The following is a 6000-nucleotide window of genomic DNA, read 5'->3' on the forward strand; positions in this document are numbered from 1 at the left end:
CTGCAAATATTGACTCTCAATTCATGTAATTGTCAGTAAAAACCTTTGAAACTTATGAAATGCTCGTCATTGTACTTGCGTATACCATAGAAACATTAGACAAAAAGGTCTAAAAACAATGTTCAGCTCACTTTGTCAAAACCAATATTTGCACCATTCTCAAAACTTTTGGCCATGACTGTAAAGCAGGTTGTCTACCAATCGGAAGGCTGGTGGATCAATTCCCCAGCTACTCCTGTCTGCATGTCGAAGTATCCTTGGGCAAGATACTGAACCCTGAGTTGCCCCTGATCAACTGGTGTATGAGTGTGTGCATGAATGTTAGATAAGGTACTTAGGTGTAGAAAAGAGCACTTGTATGAAAGTGTGTGTGATTGGATGAATGAAGATTGTAGTTAAAAAAAATTCTGAGTGTTCAGTTAGCTGTATGCACATGTATAAGTACCACTCTATTTACAAATAAATTAAAATCCCAAAGTTAAGCTACTCTCTTCCCACAAAGGGTCACCACAAAATTTTACATCGGATGCCCTTTTTGGTGATTTGAAGGACACAAAGCAATTTGTGTGCCCCGGCTGAAATCAACCCAGCAATCATTCGTTTGACAAGCAAATGTGTAAACCACTACACTATGGAGCCACTAAAATCTCAAAGTTAACAAATTATAATATCAAAGTACAAAACTTCAAAGTTTTGTAGAATATATTTTTGAATAATTCCTGCACACAGCACTATTGTAAGGTGTAGGTTATGAAACGCAGAGCACCTGACATTGTTTGGTCTGCAAATGTGAGCCAAGGGAGAGTAGCAACTTCAATTTTTCTTTTAATTGAAACCATCAGAGGTTTAATTTAATTAGTTTTCTCTGGATACAACAATTCCCATGATGCATCTTGAAATCTTCTCTAATTAAATCTATTTCTGCCAAACTTCATGCACATAGATGTTACACAGGCTTTCTCATATATGTTATAGTCTAAGACACTTTTCTCCCAGAGCTGTCCCCAATTCTGTAATGATTATAACACATTTGAAGTGTTAAATTTGCTGTAACTCAAATTATTTCAAGTTCTGTGGCAGGACCTTTATTAAAGTGAGCTGCAATCCACATCCACCCCTAACCTCTACACCCCCTTCATTTTCCACTCATTTACATAGGGGATGCACTAATTTCCAGCATAATATCTGAAAACTGGAATACATACTACCTTGTGGATATATTATTAACTGGCATTAAATCTTCACTTTGATTTAAACCCAATACCTTCTTTATGCTCAAATGTATTCTCTTTAATTCCAGACAGTGCCGCCCTCGAGATTATTTAATCCTGAAATTGAACCTTTAAAGCTGGTATATTTTTAAGTGCTACTATTGGCTTGGAGCAGAGAGACACAACAAGTGCATATTCGTTTGTTTCCCTGCTATAACAGCTTGCTTTTGTGTTTATATAACCATAATACCTTTGCATCCACTTCCAAATACCTTTGGCTAATTCAGGGTATGAAGAACAGAGTAATATTGATTCAAAGACTCACTAAATTCCTGGTTAGTACTGATGTCCTTCAGTGGGCCCTGTGCTCACTGCCCCTGAACCAATGAGTCCTGTTGGCATTTGCCATAGAATACCAGCACTGGCACCCTGTGCTTTTCACAGGTGAGAGCAGGTTCACCCTGAGCACATGTGACTGATGTGAAAAGGTCAGGAGAAGCTGTAGAGAACAGTTTTCAAAGATTCTTTATTCTTTATTTCCATGTAACTGAACAAAATTAAGTCCTCAGATCCTGGTGTCGCACTTGTGATAGTTTTTCAAGTATATTAAAGAAGAACATGTATAAATATAAAGTAACAGTAACATAAGAATAATGTTACTGTTACTTTATGAATTATGTTATATATATATATATATATTTCAGGATTCAGGTGGCCCTTTTCCTGCATCTGACCACTGCTGTGTCATCCACAAACTTCACAATATGACAGCCTATGCTGCCTGTAAAATTAGGGAAGGATACAGAGCACAGATGTCTACAGGCTGACAACAATTAGGTACTGGGATGAAATCATTGGATCCACTGTCAGACCCTACGGTGGTGCAGTGGGTCCTGGGTTCCTCCTGGTACACAACAATGCCCAGCCTCAGGTGGTGAGATTATTGAAGCAGTTCCTGGAGGAACATCTGTCGTCTCATTAGGAGCATGCTCCAACAATGTCAGGCATGCATACGAGCATGTGGGGGCCATAGAAACTGCTGAGTACGATTTTGAATCTCTGCCTGCTGCATAATTTTTTTTCACTTTGATTTTGATGCTGTCTTTGAATCCAGCCCTCTGTACGTTGACAATTTTCATTTCCATCAATCGATGTGGCATCCTTTTGTTCTTCACACATTACTGGCAGCACAAGGTGTTCTGAAGAAAATCTAACTGTGCCATTTACAAGAGTGAGACAAGAAGATTAATATTACTGTTGTGCATGCTGTATCAGCTTAAGCCATTGCTGACATAGATTAACATAAAAACAGGAAACAGGGTGAAACATAGCATGACTCAAATCAAAGTTCCACTCTCAACTTCTCTGAAGTTTTTGGGTTTAATCTGTGCACAAAATGCAAAAATAAAATGTGTACTTTTATAGGGAAGTACATGATGGACCTATTTCTTGACAGACAACAGTTTTATGTGTTCCTACTTTCTGCTTTTTTGGTTTGCTTTGTTTGGTAATGTCAATGTGGCAGACAGGCTTCAAAAAGCTGACTGCAGTCTCTACACCTAAAAGCTATTAGTCAAGAAATAGTTTCAGTATTTAGCTCCCACTCAAACCACAAACTATAGTTTTACCGATTTCTATTCATGTAGGGATTCGATATACAAGATTCAACATTAGTTTTCTGGAATTATGTATGAGAGCACGCTATGGCAGGACTTTTATCCACTATCAATCTCTGTGCTTAGCTAGGCTAATGCAAGTGGCAGTCCACCAGGGCTGAAAGATGAAGCCAATGTTTCTTAACTAACTAAAGCCACCTGAGGTCAGTTCCAAAAGCATGTTAAAATACCCAACTTAATAGTAATAAAAAGTATTTTCTTAAAATTTCTCCCACCATAATAATTGTACAATACAATACTTGATTGTGCTGGAGGTACCTCGTAGAGCATTTTTTATTGAATTATCTGATTAATATTGCTTGCTATGTAGTACAGACTGAGGAGCAGCTGGTGCTTTACTTTTGCTGAGTTAAGCAGTTGATTAGTCTGTTATATAGCACTGATTAGCAGGTATGTGTGTCTGTGTTGGACGCTGTACAATTTATGGGGAACTTAGGCAAGCATCGACCTACAGGTCTGTATGGTTTTTAATTCCCTCACCCATCCTCACACACAGTGAGTTAGTGTTGGTTTTCATAACCATAAATCTGCACAGTACCAGAAGGGTCTTACTGCTAATGCCACACCCAGAGCCAAACATACATCTCAAACATCTCTTTACTGAACAGTCGAACTAAACAAACTGCATTTGCACTTGTAAAGTACAAGAATAAGGAAGATGATGTTTAACTTTGTGAAGGAATGAATTGTATGCAGTCTGTCACTTTTTGATGAAAAGTTTTTACTTTTTAATAAAAAGCCAACATTGTTAATGTTTATCTGCTTTGTGTAAAATAAAATGCATGAGCTGATTCTTTTATATTTCTGACATGTAACTTGATTTTTTTCCAATGAGACTTTTACTTTTGCTATGTTGAAAAATTCTACCTGGCATTTCTTATGTGAATGGCGTTGATATGTTTCTGTTTTCCGCAAAGTGAATCAATAAAGTTTCACTGCTGAATCCAAAATTAGACAAAAATGCCTCGTATTCATTTCTGGTGAGATTTACGTCCTCCTGTTTCCATTCACTTTAATCCATGGAAACATGATATAATATCCTGTAAATAGTAAAACGGGCACTTTGATCCAAATGAAACCTGCCTTTAAATATTACTTTTATTGACAATCTGCCCTGTTTGCTCATTGGTATAAACTATTCTCCCTGAACTGACTCATTTGCCTTGATATCACTGATTAATTTACTTCTCTGTGGTCTGATAGTTTTACATTCAAAACACAACAGCAATAAAATGACTGAAATTATAATATGTGTGTTTGCTGGTGTGCACTGCAACTTAAAGTCTTTCAGGACTTCTTCTTTTGACCAGATCTGATCTGATGTGTGGATCTAACTTTCAGAGCAGTTTATTAATACCAGTGCTTTCTGTGTCTGATCAGAAACACACACACACTGCTCAGGATTGTGACATCACCAAAGCAATGCATTATGGGACTGTTGTTCATACAAGTCTGAGTTAATAATGGAATAGAGGGAGATAGATGCTGCTTTTGAAAGTTAAATTGTAGACCTTAGAAACTCATCAGAATGGTGAGTTGTTGTGTTTTAAACAATGACACAACTGTACATAAGCCCAGAATGGAAGCTCTTCCCTTTATGGAATGGAGTGACCTGTTGTGTTGAAGTCGGGGGTGCATGTTTGTGTAGCAGCTGGAAGAAGGAAAAACATCACCTTAGACAACATTTCAAGAAACATACTGTTGTGTGATCATAGCATTGTCATACAGGTAAGTTCTAATTATAACAAATTTAACAGTTGCATTTACATGTCAGAGGGCTGTTGCTACGTTGCACACTTTAGACGTGGCAGTTTTCTTTTGTTTTTTGAACTAAATAAAAAGCTTCTAAATGCAGCAGTGGGATCCTGAGTGGGTGCTATTGTTACACTTAGGGCACACATCTAACTTTTACATGGTTGCAACATCTTTATGTTTGTGCTTCAGGCAAACCAGCTTATGAAATGTGACAGTGTGCTTGTGACTGGGTACCACCGTTACACCTCGGACACACACCTCGGACACACACCTCGGACACCTCGGACCTGCTGCTGCACCACAACATGAAGTGTTGCAATCAAATTTTGTGCCATAATAAAAAACAAAGGACGTCACATCAGAACGACTTTTATTTTTAAGACCCACAATACAGTTTAACACAACTGCAAGATCGTACACGAAAGGATATTATTACAGTGCAATATTGAATACCAAGTAAAGCTATATGCTTTGCAAGTGTGTATGCAGCACTGTGACATTTGGCTCTATGTAAATGAAATAGAATTAAATTGAGTCTAAAGATCACTATTAAAAAAACACTGAACTTTTATATTTTGGAATAAGATGCTTTAAAGGATTAAAGATAAATTAATGTGCAATATGCACTGATTGTGCACTGTAGTGAATTTGTGAGTTATGATGTTGGGTTGTAGAAATAAAACTGAGTTGACTTGACAGCCAGAAAGCAGTATGTGACTGAAAACTGCTGCTGTGTTTAGCTACACATTGTCTCCTTCATATTAACAAACACTGTAGATTTAGTTTATTAAATGCAAAGTCTACATGAGTCAATTTAGATGCAAGACGGTGTGTTTTTGTACAAACAATAGGTTAGGATAAAAACTACAGTGACTACAACACAGGGGCTTTCTGATGTAGCTCAGAATGCAACAGAATAATCCCAAAGAATATAATGTTTATTATATTAACATTTGACATATTTTACAGTAAAAATAGTATTTAACAGTAAAAACTATTAATTTAGTCTTTCTTTCTGGTTTTACTGATGTTATTATATGGTCTTACCAAAGGAAATTTCTATATTTGAGGAATCCATAATATATTTCATATTATGGATTCCTCAGAGTAGCCACTATTTACCTCAGTACTATCAGCATTTATTGCTCTTTTTCCAGTTGTGTTTGTGCCAACTGTCAGATTAACACAACCACAACAAAGACGACATCATAGTTACATGCATTACATATATTAACAACAAAGGACTGCTGCATAAGGACACCAACAGCATTGTCATTAATCAAAGCACAACCATGTACACAACTATGAACTGTGTACAAGAAGTTTCCAAGGATGGTGCCACCTCCATTTTAATCAGC

This window comes from Archocentrus centrarchus, unplaced genomic scaffold, assembly GCF_007364275.1.
Source record: "Archocentrus centrarchus isolate MPI-CPG fArcCen1 unplaced genomic scaffold, fArcCen1 scaffold_43_ctg1, whole genome shotgun sequence".
Taxonomy (NCBI): Eukaryota; Metazoa; Chordata; class Actinopteri; order Cichliformes; family Cichlidae; genus Archocentrus; species Archocentrus centrarchus.